This window comes from Lissotriton helveticus, chromosome 11 (assembly GCF_964261635.1).
Source record: "Lissotriton helveticus chromosome 11, aLisHel1.1, whole genome shotgun sequence".
Lineage (NCBI taxonomy): Eukaryota > Metazoa > Chordata > Amphibia > Caudata > Salamandridae > Lissotriton > Lissotriton helveticus.
The window spans coordinates 50,623,434-50,641,758 of record NC_136072.1 but is presented as its reverse complement, the minus strand read 5'-3'; positions in this window follow the sequence as shown (position 1 = coordinate 50,641,758).

The window sequence follows — 18,325 nt, the reverse complement described above, 5'->3', positions numbered from 1 at the left end:
CATCCACCACCACATCCACCACATCACCACACCCATATCCACCACATCCACCACCACATCCAACACATCCACCACCACTTCCACCACCACCGCATCCACCATCCATTCTTTATCTAAGCCCCTCGTATTCACTATAATACAGTCCACGTTGATTGAGCACAGGGTCAAAGAAAGGATTATTGTCATTATAATGGAAATGAAAACAAGGCATGCGCAACCCACCATCTACAACCCTTACATTAACATCGGTCAGTGATTGGTACAAAATAAGTACCCCTCTGTATATAATAAAAATGTCATGCCACATCCACCACCACATCCACCACCACATCCACCATCACCACCACATCCACCACCACATCCACAGCATCCACCACCACCACATCCACCACATCCACCGCATCCACCACAACCACATCCACAACCACCACCACATCCACCATCACCACCACATCCACCATCACCTCCACATCCACCATGACATCCACCGCCACATCCACCACCCCATCCACCACCACCACACCCGCATCCACCACCACCACCGCATCCACCACCACATCCACCGCATCCACCACCACCACATCCACCGCATCCACCACCGCATCCACCACCGCACCCACCACCACATTCACCATCACCACCACATCCACCACCACATCCACCATCACCTCCACATCCACCATGACATCCACCGCCACATCCACATCCACCACACCCACCACCACCACATCCACCACCACCACATCCACCACCACATCCACCACCACATCCACCACCACATCCACCACATCACCACACCCATATCCACCACATCCACCACCACATCCAACACATCCACCACCACTTCCACCACCACCGCATCCACCACCACCACCGCATCCACCACCACATCCACCACATCCACCATCACCTCCACATCCACCATGATATCCACCAGCACATCGACCACATGCACCACCACATCCACCGCATCCACCACCACCACATCCACCACCACATCCACCACCACATCCACCGCATCCACCACCACCACCGCATCCACCACCACATCTACCACATCCACCATCACCTCCACATCCATGACATCCACCGCCACATCCACCACCACATCCACCACCACCACATCCACCACATGCACCACCACCACATCCACCACCACATCCACCACACCCACCACCACCACATCCACCACCACATCCACCGCATCCACCACCACCACATCCACCACCACCACATCCACCACCACCCCATCCACCACCACCACCGCATCCACCACCACCACCGCATCCACCACCACCACATCCACCACTGCATCCACCACCACCATCACTTCCACCACCACATCCACCACCACATCAACCACCACTTTCACCACATGCACCACCACATCCACCACCACCACATCCACCACCACCTCCACCACCACATCCACCACCACATCCACCACCACATCCACCCCCACATCCACCACCATCACCACCACATCCACCAAATCCACCACCACCATATCCCCCAGATCCACCACCACCACCACATCTATGTATGTGTGTGTGTGGCTGTGTGTGTGTGTGTAGGTGCAAATGCAATGTTCTTGGATTTTCGTCACAATAAAATACACTGAACATAATCTTCACAAAAGTTATTTACAAACGTTTAAGCTATTGCCATTATAAATTACAATAAATTTTATTTAAGTATTCATTATTTACAAAATTAAAAGCCATTGTTATTTGCAATATCAATACATCTAAGTCACGTAAATACAACACACATTGCATTACAAATGCTATAAGTGTCACATTTACGAAAGTTAAAACTATTGACATTGTAACTGTCAAAGCTATTACTTTTGCTATTTTCAAAACCAACACATAAATAAAAAAAGTGTCATTTACAATACCAATTGCTCAAACTTTCCTAATGCGAGACCTATTGCATTTCCAATGCTTGTTTAATTCTTGGATCATTAGATTTTTTTAAATATGGCCAGTGGCTTTGAGTATACTGTGGAGTCTGGTGACCTGATAACATATGATTTATATTGAATATAAGAGATACCCTGTGTAATATAATTATTTCATTTATTGACAGAAATTGGAATTCTGATCTGCCTTATTTTTAAAGAAATTATCAGCATTCTTTGTTCCTCCTTTGCATCAGAAAGTATCAAGCTCCTATACTAATACCAACAAAGTAAGTGATATTTATATATAATAACAAAAATAAATAACTATCTTTGTTTCTAAAGACACCTAGATGAGGTAACTATAATCCTCCCTAGGGAGTTTATCATGAATTTCTCACTAGGAAATGTTGTATTGAATACCCCATGATAAATGAGCTCAGAAATCCTAACTTGTTGCTCATGAATTTCCATGAGCAAAACGTGTTGAAAAAACAGGTTTTTAGACTAATTCTCAATTAGAGTCTTGATTTGACTGGTGCCATATGTATTTTTACTGTTAAATCAATTGTTGTTCTCTTTTATTAAAAATTATATGTTTATAACCTAGGTTAATTCGTGGCTTTTTCTGAAGAAGGCGCTGGTCGCCGAAACGCGCGTTGAGAAGATATTGTATTGTGCCACTTTATTTATATTGTGTTTTTTATTTTATTATTGTGATGTATATATATTATTGTACATGTATTGTATGCCCCTATTAGGGTCATTTTTAGTCTTTGTTGTTATTAAATGTCTGATTTTAATTAATTCTACGAATTGATGTACTGTTAATAAAAAGATTTTGGTACCATATTTCTGAGAATGGCCTTTAGCCTTTAACTTTTTCTTTGTTACAAGCAATCACAGTTGCCTAGTTGTACATTTTTACACATGTAACATACTACGTAACATACTGCAGGACCACAGGTGCCAATTCTTCTCTTTTGAGGAGAGTCGACCGACTGAGAAGCCTTCCATGCTGCCAACGTGGAATGTGGTGCTGATCTAAGCTTGCCACTGAAAGACCGTCAGGCAAAAGGACAGCTGCTTCAACATAGAAAGACACTCCAGGCAGCTTGCTCAGTGTTGTGGGTGCTGCACCAGGATTGGCAGGGACCTCATGGATTAGATCTACCCTTGGTAGATTTTGGATGGGAGGCTTGAAAACTTTCCAATATCTGCCTGAAAACAGTTTAAACTGCCTCTCCACAAAGGTTCAGGCCTTCATCCTCAGGCAATGCTGGAAAGCTGCAATAGCATCATACAGTGGCGTGTCATCTCCGAACATCTTGAGGTCATAGAGGTACTAGTATTAGTATTTGAAGGAGCTCGCACAGTCAATGAGAACAAAAGTAACCACTTACCTCACTTTAATAAAAAGGTTCTTCAGGAATTCATGAAAACAGAAAGAAAAAGGGTGAAAGGAAGGTCTAGTGGCTGAGCTGCCAAACTTTGGACCCTCGTCACCTGGATACAAATCCTGGTTTCAGTACTTGACTGACATTACAAGATTCTGGTCAAATGGCCTATTCTCCCTGTGCGTAAAACTGTAAATGTGTAAAACGGAGAGTGCGCTGCAGCTTCCAAGCTACGTTTCTGCTACTTATAATTTATTACACAACGGTGAAAAGAGCCTTCAGGCAGAAAAGGGAGACTTTTAGAAGGAGAAAATATTGTTTGCAAATAGGAGTCTCCTCCTAAGGTTGTGCTAACAAAGTAGAAAAAAGAACCAAGGATAAATGGATGACCTGTGGGTGTTTCAAAGTAAGCTCCACTCACTGTACAAACATAACTTAAGAGCGTGCAGTTTTTAAAGTGTTACAACTTAAGGGCAGTTTTTTTGTGTGTGATCGCAGTTTGGGGAAAAAAGTTTTTTTAAAAATTAAAAAAATTAAAGTACATCTTTTTTTAACAAATCGAAAATATTTTGGCTGTCTCAGATGTCCAGCCTGGCTGCCAGAATATTATTGTATTTTCCGTATTTACTGAAGAAGTGAGCATTACACCTACAAATACGCTACCTGAAATTAAAACCACGGGAGAAAAGATCAAATACAGTTTGGAGAAGTGGCAAATATATAAATATATATATATATATATATATATATATATATATATATATATATATGTGTTAGATAAATGCTAAATGGTGGTTGAGAGACAAAAAAGGTAGACTAACAGTTAACCATAAATGGACTCGAATACTTAATGAGTATATATATATATATATATATATATATATATATATATATATATATAGCGAATTCGCCACGTAAAACCGGCCGCTTCCACCATGCGAGGACAGTGCAGGATAGTGTAATACAGGATAAGGCGAATCTCGTAGAGTCCCAAGATCAGCAACCTGCATACAGCATATCATTTTTAAAATACATTTATTGGCAACGCATTTCAACCCATGATGATGAGGCCGTGACGAAGACCCGGCTGGGTTGAAACGCGTTGCCAATAAAGTTGTTTTGAAACTGATATGCTGTGTACAGGCTGCTGATCTTGGTACTCTACGAGAGATATATATATTACCTACTGGCGATAGCCAGTAGGTATATATAGTTAGGATTGATTTCCATAGGGAAATGCCAACATTCTATTGGGAATAACTTTGGCGCCGGTTGAGGAATCTGCCTGAATTTTTCAGCAACTTTGCCTCGCGGCGCTCCGGTCCTTCCCTGAAAGTTTGGGGGGGATCCGTCAAGCGGGGGCCGAGATAAAAGGGGGGTCCCAAAACATGTTTTCCCCATGTTAATTTCCATAGGGCGGTCTGTCGCACTTTTAGCTCGAACGGCTGAATGGGTTTTCACCAAACTTGGCAAAATTGTAGGGACTGGCAGCCCGATGTGCCTTTGCTATGTCTCAAGATATGTGCTCAGTGGATTTTGAGTAATTTAGGTTCCAAAAAATGTATATATCTATAGCAGCTTACCCATGAGCTTACCGGCACGCTTACGGTACGCGTACGTGCGCGTACGGTACGCGTACCTCTAAAGCGCGAGCTGCATTCTGATTGGCTGCCAATGTCTGTCAACACTCCAAAACAGAAACTGTTGGCAGCCATCTTGTGCCTCGGTAGACAGGCACAGGAAAGCAGAAAAACAAACGTGTAGAACTCAAAAAAAGGGGCAAGGTAGAAGCACCCCGACCCCCTAGACCTGCGGGGTACGCGTACCGTACGCGTACCCCGACATTTACAAAATGTCTTTGTGAGACCCCCTGAGCAGGCCTAGGGGGTCAGGGTGATTCTACTCTGGCCCCTTTGCGAGTTTCACACCTTTGTTTCACTGCTTTCTTGTGCCTTGGTTCTAACAAGGCACAAGATGGCTGCCAACACTTTCTGGTTTTGAGTGTTGACAGACAGTGGCAGCCAATTAGCATGCCTTCCAGAGAAAGCTGCATGGTCATTGGCTGTCAACACTTCTAACCAGGAGGTGTTGGCATCTATCTTGTGCTAGTGTTGACAGACAGTGACAGCCAATCAGCATGCCTTCCCGAGAAAGCTGCATGGTCATTGGCTGTCAACACTTCTAACCAGGAAGTGTTGGCATCCATCTTGGGTCTTAATAGACTGAGGCACAAAAAAAGCAGAAAAACAAACGTGTAGAACACAAAAAGGGGGCAGGGTAGAAACACCCTGACCCCTTAGGGTGCTCAGGTGGTCCCAGTAGGATATTAATATATTTAAACGTTATCCGCTAATAGAATTAGCATTTAAAAAACCTTTGAAATTCACTGAAAAAACCATAGGTTTCAGGCCATATATAGTTAGGAATTAGCATTTAAAAAACCTTTGAAATTCACTGAAAAAACCATAGGTTTCAGGCCTTATATAGTTAGGAATTAGCATTTAAAAAACCTTGCAAATTCACTGAAAAAACCATAGGTTTCAGGCCTTATATAGTTAGGAATTAGCATTAAAAAAACGTCTGGGGGGCGTGGCTTGACGGGCGAAGATGGCGGTCGCAGCTTTGTAGAGCTCCCGCCGGCCCGGACTTAATTCGTTCACTTATCCTGGCCCCCGAGCCCGATACTGCTTCCCGGTGACTGGCACTGAGTCGGTGGAGTCCCCTGCCTGCTCCGGTGCACCGATCCTGCATTTTTCTCTCTCCTGTGCCCGAGGGGAGGCGACGGCGCCCTGCGGCCTGGTGACCGACTGGAGACCGGGGTCCTCGAGTTTCGAGACGCCCGGTGGCGGTCGCGGGCTCACGGGTGGTGGCGACTTCCACTGCGCCGCTCCTGGCTCCACTCTACTGCTGCGGCTGCCCGCGGATCACAGCGGCGCCACTCCTCCCTGCGCCTTGGGTGGACACCTCTCTCTCCTGCAATCGGGGGGAGGCGACGGCGGAGAGCGGCCTGGTGACCGGCTGGAGACCGGGGCCCCCGAGTTTCGTGACGCCCGGCGGCGGTTGTGGGCCTGCGGGTGGCTGTGGCGTCCGCTGCGCCGCTCCTGGCTCAGCTCTACTACTAGGATTGCCCACGGATCGCGGCAGCGCCACCCTTTCCTGCGCCTTGGGCGGATACTTGTGGCGACAAACGTGGGGACGGCCTGTCCCGCCTGGGTGAAGCCGTGACCTTGAGTTTCGTGGCCTCGGGCCTGAGCCGGCCTCCTGCATCGACACTCCATCCAGGGGCCTGGGGCCTCCAGCACTAGTGGCAGTACCAAGGGGGTCCTGAGCCTTGTTGGGAGGGGTGCCGGCCCTGCCCGGTGTACAGTTCCGGCGAGCCCGTGTTGGGCCATGACCAGAACCGGAGGTGGCGGCCCGCCTAAACATGGCCCTATTGATAAATTCACAGGGCCTAGTGGTGGCTCCGGAGCGGCTGGTGGCAGCGGTGGCCCTGGGCCGGACAATGCGGCGATCCTGGCGGCCATCACCCAATCCCGGGACACGCTTGATGCTAAAATCGGGGCGGTAGGAGCGGATGTCGCGCTGTTGCGCCAGGACCTCCGGAATGCGGTGAGACGGATCACCTAGGCCGAATCCCGGATCACGGTGACCGAAACGGACATTGGCGCCCTGAAGAAGCGGTTGGCGGAGGTGGAGGGAGTCCAGAAGACGTTGGCGGCCCGCGTGGAGGATGCCGAAGGGCGCGCACGGAGGAACAACCTCCGCTTTATCGGCTTTCCGGAGCGGTGCGAGAAGGACGACATGGAGAGGTTCTTGACCCAGTGGCTGGAGAGCTGGCTCCCCGAAGGGGTGCTGTCCGCGTGCTTTGTTATCGAGAGGGCGCACAGGGCCCTGACCCAGCGGCCACCGGAGGGTGAGCGTCCCAGGCCAGTCATAGCCCGGCTGTTGAACTATCACGACCGCGATGTCATCCTGCGGGAGGCGAGGACCAAAGGCTCGCTCACCTTTGAAAATCGTACCATCATGATCTTTCCTGACTACACGAAGATGGTGCAGCAGCAGAGACAATCCTTTGTGGCCGCCAAAGCCAAGTTGAGAGGCTTGAAGCTCCAATACTCTCTCCTATACCCAGCCAGTCTACGAGTGGTGCACCAGTCCAGGACACATTTCTTTGATTCGCCCGAGGAGGTTTTCCGTTGGACCGCCGAGGCGGTGCAGCTCCGGCCGCATGCCCAGCCGGGTCTGAATCCAGGCGGGTCCCAAAGGTCATCGCCGGAGCGGACGAACCGCCAAAACCGGAAGGGTCGACACCGGAGGTCCCGATCTCGGAAGCGGTCGGCCTCCGCCAGTGCATCGCAGACAGGTGGTGCGAGGGACTCGGAACACTCTGATGCCGGCAGTTGAACTTTGATGGGACTGGGCCTTGTTGCTGAGTGCTGAGTTGCCCTTCATCGGCTGGTGAGACTGTTCTATTATGACTTCCCTATACTAGTCTGTTCCCGTTTGCGGACTCCTCTCACTTTTAGCGGGAGCGCAATGGGGCTCGGGAGGCACCTTTTGTGGGCCTCTGACCCTCACGGTTGTGAGTGTTGTGGGGGGGGTGGTGAGTGTGTGTTGATTGGGGTGTTGGGATCCATTGGTATGGCGGGCCCTGGGGTCTCTGTTCTGGACCCGGGTCTCTCCATGCCGCGACAGATACTTCAATGTTCTCTGAGGTATTGGGGTGGGGGGAGCGGGGCAGGGGGGATGTTCTTTTGTTGCTAATGGTTGGGGGGGTCTGGGTCTGGGGGGGGTTGCTGAGTGTTGGGGTTGGAAGGGTGGGATCACACGTGCCTATGACTATTGATTTTGTTGCTTTGTGGGGTGCGCCGGGGTGGTGTGGAGGGCCGGGTGCTGGTCACTGTGTTGATTATGGCTGATCATACGACTATGTCTCCTCAAAAGACCCTGCGTGTTGTGACATGGAATGTGAGAGGAATTCTAGATAAAATCAAGCGTGGGGCTGTGCTACGTTGGGGGAAGAGGGAGATGGTGGACGTGCTGCTGCTTCAGGAGACCCACATGCTGGGTTCCAAGGCCCTTAGCCTCCAGAGGTTCGGCTTTCAACAAGTGTACCATGCGGGTTTCACGAGGGGCTCGCGGGGGGTGGCTATCTTGGTGCACCGCAGGGTGGCTTACGTGCATGAAAAGCAATGGATTGACCCTCAGGGCCGATATGTTTTCATCAAGGGCCTGCTGGGTACCGAGCAAGTGGTATTTGGTAGCGTGTACGCCCCCCCCTCTCCAATGGGCCCTGTCTGAGCGGCTGTTTGCGCTGTGGGACGAGATTCCGGAGGTGCTGACCATGGTGGGAGGTGACTGGAATGAGGTTATGGATGTGGGCCTGGATCGTCGGAGGCGGGTGCCTGTTGTGGTGGATCCCACCCCCCGCTGCTGCTCCCACCAGATTGCGTGCAACTGTGAGTGGCCTGGGATGGGTTGATGTGTGGCGACATTTTCACCCTGCTGCGCGTGAATTCACATATGTGTCGGCGGTGCATGGGTCCTTTTCGAGGCTGGACTATCTGTTAGTGCCGGGTGCCTGTCTGAGTCAAGTCAGAGATGCTGTGATACTCCCCAGGGGCCTGTCTGATCACTCCCCTGTCCTGGCTACCATGACCCTCCCTTCCAAACGACAGCCGTTTAGATGGCGGATGTCGTCCTGGCAGCTGCAACGGCCCGAGTACGTGCATCACCTGCGTGAGGCGATTGATCACTATTGGCGTGAGAATCTAGTGGGTGATGTGGATGCAATGGTGGTGTGGGAGGCGCTGAAACCCACGCTGCGGGGTATTGATATTGCTTGGTGCGTGGCTGCTCGGCGGAAGCATCGGGAGGCCATTGTGACCGCTGCCGCCCGTGTGGAGGATCTGGAGCAGCGTGGTAGTCTGGGGGGCGACGAAGGCATGGTGCGGCGGCTCCTGCAGGCCCAACAGTCGTACGCCTCCGTCCTATACGATGAAGCCCGGCAGGCGTGGCTCGCCACGCGCAGCAGGGTGTACCAGTGGGGCGACAAGTCCTGTACTATGCTACATAGGTTGTGTCAGGCGACCTTCCAGCCTCTTGTGTTGCCGGGTCTTACGGCGGAGGACGGCTCAATTATGACCGACCCAGCCTTACTGGCGGCTAGCTTTGCCCGCTATTACGAGACGCAGTACGCCCCTTGTGATCACTTGGAAGTGGGTGGGATCTCCACATATCTTGATGACCTGCTACCACGGGCTGTTCCTGATGAGACCAGGACCGCCCTGGACGCCCCGCTCACGGCTGAGGAACTCGGGGAGGCCCTTGGTCAACTGAATACCGGGAAGGCGCCCGGCCCGAGCGGATACCCATGTGAATTCTATAAAAAGTTTCACGTCCAGCTGGGGCCCCACTATCGGCGTGCCCTGGAGGCGGTGCGGGCCCGGGGGGAGCTGCCGCCGGACTGGCGCCACGCTGAGATCGTGGTCTTTTTGAAGCCGGGCAGGGAGCCGGACAGGCACGACTCTTACCGGCCAATTTCCCTGTTAAATATCGAGGCCAAGATTCTGGCCAAGGCCTTAGCGAACCGCCTATTGCCCCACATTACTGACCTGGTCCACCCAGACCAGTCTGGTTTCATGCCTGGGAGGGCCACCCGGCATAACATCCGACGGGCGCAAGCGGCAGTGGATGCTATGGGTGCTAGAGACGAGCAGGCGGCACTCTTCTTGGCGGATATGGACAGAGCCTTTGATTCTGTGAGTTGGGTATACCTGTTCGCCCTCTTAGCCCGCCTCAACCTGGGGCCGGTTTTCCTATCATATGTCCGTCTTCTCTACACAAACGTGACGGCCTCGGTCCGAGTGGCCGGAGCTACCTCTGGGCGCTTCCATATAGGTCGAGGTACTCGGCAGGGTTGCCCTCTGTCCCCGTATCTGTTTGCCCTTGCCATGGAGCCCCTGGCGTCGCGGGTACGAGTGGATGCCCAGTTGTGTGGCTTTGTCTGGAATGAGGACCTGGCGGATAAGATTGCGCTGTATGCGGATGACGTCCTCTTCTTTCTCACCGACCTACGGCTCTCGGGTCCCCCGGTCCTGGAGATTATGCGTGCGTTTGGCGAGGCCTCGGGTCTTCGTCTTAACCTTAATAAATCGACCCTGTGGGTGCTGGGTGGCGGAGTGGTTGCTGACCCCTGGGCTGCGGAGTTGCGAGTGGTGACGGATGGCCTGAAATATTTGGGCGTTTTCCTCTCGGAGTCGCGGGTCGTGGCCTGGGCGCGTGGAGTCCTGCCGGTGTGGGAGCGGGTACAGGCTGATGTCAAAACTTGGTCCAGGATGCCGCTCACTCTCTTTGGAAGATCGGCCATCTTCAAGATGGTGGCGCTTCCGCGTCTCCTATACCAGCTCCAGAATTTCCCATACCCCATTGGCCTGGAGTGGTTCCGTCAGGTTAACTCAGTGTTGGGTCGCTTCCTGTGGGATGGTGGTGCGGCCAGGGTGGCATTGAGGACGTGTTTTCTGTCCACATACTGTGGCGGCCTGGCCACCTCGGACCTCCTCTCCTACTACCAGGCTTCCCAGCTACTTGTCCTTAATGAGTGGTGGTATGGCGATAGAGGTGACCCGGCTTACGCCCTGGAACGATCGCTCATGGGTGATCGCACGCTCCACACCATCCTTTATTCGGCTCGCCTGCTTCGTGGGTTACCTTCGGTCACAAGGGTGGTCTTTGCTGTGTGGCGACAGTCCTTGCGCCGCATGGGATGGTGGGGCAGGTTGACGGCTGAGACGCCGCTTTGGCATAATGGCCTGCTCCCGGAGCTGGCGGCCTTGACCGGCTTTGAGGGTTGGGAAGCCATAGGGGTTACACAACTGGGCCAGGTCATGTCCGGCACCACCCTCAAATCCTTCGAGGAGCTCCGCACGGAATTCCAAATGCCTCAGTCCCAATTCTTTCACTACCTCCAGCTGCGACATGCCCTCACCCCGAGCATCGCCGGCCTCGACTCCTTGCCAGAGTTTAGCCCGATCGAGGCTAAAGTGTTTATGGGAGACTTGAGAGACAGAAAGGTCTCCAGGATATACCAGACGCTTATTATCCACTGCTCCTCCTCCCTGCACTCTCTTCGGGAGGCATGGGAGGTGGACGTGGGCCCCCTCGATGACGACGATTGGAGGGAGGCGCTGGAGTCCCCACGTGGTACCGCCATTGCTGTCCGCTCCGGCTCATTCAATTCAAATACCTGCATCGAGCTTACTATACGCGTGAACGATTGTGGAAAGCTGGTTTGATTGCATCCCCGGAATGCTTGCGCTGTGGGTCGGTGCCTGGGTCCCTAATGCACACTGTGTGGACGTGTGGCCGGCTGACTGGGTTCTGGAGGGCTGTGTGGGGTTGCCTGGCTGAGGTGCTGGGCTGGGACCTTCCTCGTACCCACCGGTTGGGCCTACTGCACATCATGGAAGGGGTTGGGGGTAACATGTATAAACGCCACTTGTTGCTAGTGGGGCTGGTCGTGGCTAAGCGGGACCTGGCCCGGGCATGGAAAGCAGTGAGGGCCCCCCCCCTGTCTGCATGGAAGGCTGGGCTGGATTACTTCATGGGTCTGGAGAGGCCGATCTTTGAAGCGCGGGGCTGCCCTCGCAAGCACTACAAAATTTGGAAGCGTTGGGCTGACTACCGTGGTCTATCCCTAGACCCCCCGGCGGAGCGAGAGGAGGACATTTGACCACAGTGACACTATTGGCCCGAAGCGGCGTCGCCCTGGTGGCGCTACACCTACTTACTTTTCTTTATTGCTTTCTATGCACGTGTGGTAGGGGGGGGTTGGGGGGTGTCCGGGGCTGGGGGGGTGGAGTTGTGGGATATGGTGGGTCGCTGGGGAGTTTCTATACTGAGCCTATTTTTTGAGTCTGCTCCATCATTTGCTAGCTATGTAATTGCTGTTTTGATATTGTCGTGGTGTTCTTCGGTTGTGGAGATGCCACATTCTTAATGCTCATTTGCTCAATAAAATTGGTTGTGAAAAAAAACAAAAACGTCTGAATATATAAAAACGTTATCCGCTAATAGAATTAGCATTTAAAAAACCTTGCAAATTCACTGAAAAAACCATAGGTTTCAGGCCTTATATAGTTAGGAATTAGCATTTAAAAAACCTTGCAAATAGTTTTTTAAATGCTAATACCTAACTATATATGACCTGAAACCTATGGTTTTTTCAGTGAATATATATATATATATATATATATATATATATATATATATATATATATATGTATATATATATATAGCTTGAAATTGTCTGAACCTTATGGCGCAGCAGAGGTGCGAATCACCGGAAACCAACACTCGGAGGCCCACTGGGGTTATTCATTTTTTTTAAAAGACCTAAATCGCGCAGATCCCACTGGGGAGGAAGTTGATCTCGAGGACCAAAAAACTACAAGTACCAGCATGCCTGATATATTCTGATTCACTTGAAAGGCCCATTGGGGATCAGTAAAATAAGCAGCATGTGGTAATGGTGCCAGATTGAGCATTTCAGCGTATTTCCAGTTAGTCAGCCTATGAATAAGGAGCTTTGCCAGCCCCGAAACGCGTCAGGAGAAAGATATTATCGGAGTGTGAACTGCCAGTTTTATGGAATAAATGGTCTTTTTAAACCACTATGCTGCTGTGTTCGTCCTTACAACAGGGCAAGTTTGATGGGATGTATGTGTGTGTGTGTGTGTGTTGGGAATAACACAAAGGTTACAGATATGTTATAGTTGGGCTCAGATTTCACTTATACAAAACCATAGAAATTCAGCAGTTATAGTTACCTGAGCTACCTATAGCTTATGCCCTTGTAATGTACTGCTTATGACCTCACATATTACATCACTCATGACACGGACAGTGGCATCACTGATGACATCACTCATGAGATTATCCAGCGTGTGTGTTTTGTAAACGTTTGAGACTAAAAGATATATACTAAACTACTGCAAAAGTTAAATTACTCTTGTTTCGGTACTACTGAGTGATACTATTTCTATCATATTGCATACGAGTTGCTGTGAGACTGTGTGAATCTGTGTTTGAGTGACTATATGGGTGGGTGAGTGCCTGTATGGGTGAATAAGTGGGTGTGAAAGTAGCTCTATGGGAGAATGAGTGGCTGTACTGGTAAGTAAGTGGCTGTGTAGGTGAGTGAGTAGGAGCATGAGTGGTGTATAGGCGAGTGAGTGTCTGCTTGGTTGAGTGACTGTTTGAGTAGATGTATGGGTGGGTGAGTGACTGAGTGGCTCTATGGGTGGGTAAGAGGGTGTATGAGTGCCTATATGGGTGACTGAGTGGCTGTGTGAATGACTGTATGGGTGAGTGACTGGGTGAGTGACTGGGTGTGTAAGTGGGTGTATGGGTGAGTGAGTGCCTATTTGAATAGGTGTATGGGTGAAGGGGTGTCTGAGTGGCTTTATTGCACAGTAAGTGAGGGGCTGTATAGGTGAGTGAGTGGGCATGAGCTTGTATGGATGTGTGAATGGGTATGTAAGTTGTGTGGGTGTGTGAGTGGATGTATTGGCGAGTAGCTCTGTTAGCAGCTGTATGGGTGAGTGGGTGTGTTGGTGTATCTATGGAGAATAGGTTGTATGGGTCTGTGAATAGGTATGTGAGTGGTTGTACGGGTGTGTGAGTGGTTATATGGGTATGAGTGGTTGTGTGGGTGAGTGACTTGGTTTGTGAGTAGGTCTGTGGATGATGTAATCAGTGATGTTACTGACCATGTCTTGAGTGATGTAATACGAGAGGTCATAAGCAGTTCATTGCGGGGCATAAGTTACAGTTAGCTCAGGTAACTAGAACTGCTAAAGTTTTATGGCTTTATACAAGTGAAATCTGACCCGAACTATAACATCCATGTAACTTGTTTTTTTCTGTACGTTTCTCTCTCTTTTTTATGTCATTTCCCTTATTTCCCAACTATAATGTCCCTGTAACCTTTGATTTTTTCAGTGAGTTTCTACTTTTTTTTATTGTTAATTCCTAGCTATAATGTCCTTGTAAACTTAGGATTTTTTAAGTTAATTTTGTAGGCTTTTATACATTTTATTTCCTAACTTAAACTGTAACGTTCAAGAGTGTGTGCGAGTGGCTGTACAGGTCAGTGAGTGGGTGTATGGGTCGGTGTGTGAGTGGGTGTATTGGGCTGTGAGTGGGTGTGTGAGTGGCTGAATTGGTCTGTGAGTGGGTGCATGAGTGGGTCTGTGAGTTGATGCATGTCAGAGTGCGTAAGTGTCTGAGTGGGTGTCTCAGTAGGTGCATGAGTGAGTGTCTGAGTGGGTCTGCGAGTGGGTGCGTATCCAAGTGGGTTTGCAAGTGCCTCCATGAGTGTGTGTCACTGAGTGAGTGCATGAGTGTCTGAATGTGCATGTGAGTGGGTGTGTGAGTCCCTGATTGTGTCTGGGAGTGGGTGCGCAAGTCGGAGTGGGTCTGTGAGTGGGGCTATGAGTCTGTGTGTGATTCTCTGACTAGGTCTGTGATCAAGTGTGACAGAGTATGAGTGGTTATGTAAGTGGGTGCATGAGGGCGAGTGGTTCTGTGAGTGAGTATGTGTGAGTGAGGCTGTGAGTGGGTGTATGAGTCCCTGGGAGGGTGTGGAGTGAGTGTGAGTGGGTCTTTGAATGGATGCATGATTATCTGATTTGATCTATGAGTGTGTGAGTTGGTCTGTGAGTGGGTGTGTGAGTGTCTGTGTGGGTGCATCAGAAGCTGTGTGAGTGATTGGGCAACAATTTATTTATTTATTTAGTGTATTTTGTATAGCGCACAGCTACCCCAACGGGGTGTCCCGGCGCTTCTGCACATTTGCTGAGTCTTACACAGATGAGTTTAGCAAAAAAGGAATGTTTTTAGTGCTTTGCGAAATGGTGGCTCCTCCTGAATCATCCGGATAGAGATGGGGAGTTTGTTCCATTGAGAGGAGGCACATACCTGGAAGGTTTTACCCCCAGATCGAGCTTTTTTGAATCTAGGGGTAGACAGCAGACTTTTTGAATTGGATCGAAGATGTCTGGCATTGCTGTAGGGGCAAAGGCGGGAAGAGAGATACGCAGAGCCCTTTCCTTTGATTGCACGGTGACAAGGTGAGGGCTTTAAATTCTACTCTTTTTTGGACTGGCAACCAATGTAGCCTACGTCGATGAGGCGTGATGTGCTCACGTAGAGAGAGGCCACAGACCAGCCGGACTGCTGCATTCTGGACTGTCTGAAGCCGATGACAGAGGCCAGAAGCGAGTCCAAGATACAGGCCGTTGGCATAATCTAAATGAGAGGTTATTAAGGCCTGGACAATGGTTTTCCTGGTGTTACTAGGGAGAAAGTTGATACATTTTTTAATCATCCTAATTTTTGAGAAACAGGCAGCAGATACCGTCTGGACTTGGTTATGAAAGGAAAGGCTCGTATCCCATCTGACCCCCAGGTTTTTTACTGATTCCTTAGGGGAAGGGGCCGCACTCAAGTCTAGTGGCCACCAGAGGTTCGAGTCCAGAGGAGAGGGTTGATGGAAAAAGAGAACCACCGTTTTTCCTGCATTCAGCCGAAGGAAATTATTGTCCATCCAGCATGCAATGGAACCGCACTGCCCCTTTAGCCAACAAGAGTGCACAGTTTTCCACAAAATATCTACTCAAGTGGAGCACTTTCTCCTTGGTAATTAGAAACTGCTAGCTAGTCGAGAGCGTATTCTAAACTAACATCTGTGTAATGGCCCATGAGGAAATGCCTCCAGTGACCTTGTGTGCATTTTGGCAATGTGATTGTTCCTTGTGCGTCTTTATCCAGAAATCTGTGATAACATGAATCCTCTTATACAGAGGGCCACAAGACTACAAAGAGGTAAATCTCAACCAAACAAGGGTACTTCCTCTTATCTATATCAAGTAAGTGCTTCTTTATTTGGTGGAGATGTCCCGATAATTCCTCGGCAAGAAGAACACGTCACAAAAATAGTCTGGAAATGCGATACGGGCCTTGGGGTAAGCTGTCCATCCTCCTGGCAAAAGGCAGGAAGACCTTTGCATACAACTAAGGTGATCTGGGAGGTACTGCCAATTACTAGAAGGGGAGGTGGGCCTAGCGGCCCACTCCCCGTGCTTATTTAGGACCCGGGGATCCCATCCATCAGAGCCCGGCCACATCTCCGTGGGTACCCTGGCCCCACCCAGGGCAACCAGTGCGCATGTTGGGCACTGCAGGGGGACCCTCAAGGCTGCCAATGTCCCAGTCAGCTCCCCGCCTTCTGCGGAGCAGGCATAGTTCCTGCACTTAAGGAGCTGCTGGAAATGCAGCTCCCTGTGTGGGGATGCAATACTTTCATCTCTTTCCCTGCCCACATGTGTACGGGCAGGTAGACAGATGAAAACTCTACTCCCAAAAAGCAGGAACAGTTTGATAAATTTATGGTGTGGGATTACGGTATCGTACTGAACCAAGAGTCCACCTTATAGCACATCACAGAGTAGGCCCTAATAGTTCAACCAAGCTACACTGCGGAGTCAGGCAAGGGCTTTCTGATTGCAGAACAACTGTGGCCTTGCTCTAAAAGACCAAATATAAATGTTAGTAACCAGCAGGCACCCTGCCAAGTAGTCATCGGCCACCCAAGGACCCAGAGACAAGGTCTGACAAATAGCGAGACTGTCTTTATAAGAACCACGGAGACAGTTCTCTTCATCCAAGCTCAAAATGGGTTATCTTATTATATTCACAGAACCATCCTAGTATTACAAATATCACCCATTAATAATAATTTATACATACATGCACCTTAGAAATAAATCAATACAAAGGCTAATATTGCTTACTTGTTAATGCAACCCATTCGACATGCCCACCCGCAACAGGGAGAAGATGTGATTTAATGGCTTAGTAACAGACGCTGGAACACTGGATTGTGGTCTCTGAACACTGCATTAGTATTCAACTGTCACGAGGACTTGGTCCCTGTCGCGGACGGCAGCGATGTCTCTGTTAACGTTTGTCCATTTCCGCCCCGTTCGCAGGACCCCTTGGACGTTTCCTGGATGTCCTCGGCTCTACCTTCATTGACCCCGTCCCTGGACCTGCCTTCCTTGACGTCAGGGGGAAGTTCCCTGACGGTCCACCAATCGGGAAGGAGATCGTCATTGGACCTGAACCAATCATGGGCACTAGGGGCGTTTAAGGAAGCCCCGTTCTCATCCGCCGACGCGACATCTCCGGGTGAGCATCCGAGCCACGAGGAGGAGAACGCCAAAGAAGAAGAAGACGAAAGGACCAACACGCCACTGCAGGGGTTACCGGAGCAGAGACTCGACAAGCCAGGAGGCCAACGGTCCCACGAGCCGCCCTGCCACACTTCCAAGGGAGAAGTGTGGCTTCACAAGGTACGAGGGCGTTTCCGAGGGCTATTCAGTTCACGGGGTGGGACGGGGTAGGACGAGGGTGCTCACGGGCCGTATTACGTTCCCTGTGTTACTTAGAAGTAACGACCTAGTCTACGAAGGTGGTGGTGGAAAAACCTGGTGACCCCTCACTCCCTTACCCCCTCCCATGTCTTGACCCCGGATCAGCCAGTAACCCGGCTGTTTGTCTCTTTCTTTTCCGAGCCAAACCAGACCCAAGAAGAGCCCGAGGGAGAGCCGAGACGGGGATTCAAGAAGCAGGAGTCCAAGTCGGGAAGGAAAACCGCCCCTATCGGATTGTGTACCAAACTGTGTGCATCTCTGCTCTCTTGATGTTGAAAGAGACTTAAACTGACAATAAAACAAAGAATATTCCAGTACCCCAGGTCGTGGTGTCCATCCTTCCCCAGTCAGACTCTGACAAGTGGCGAGCCAGCCAGGAGCCTACGGGAACCACGCCATCCGATACAGAATGGAGAACATACTGACGCAAATGGAGGCCGACCGGGCTGCATTTTCCCAAGCCATCCAAAGTCAGTCGGAAAATATACTGAAACTTGCTGAAGGACAAACCCAACTAATGACAGTTCTGG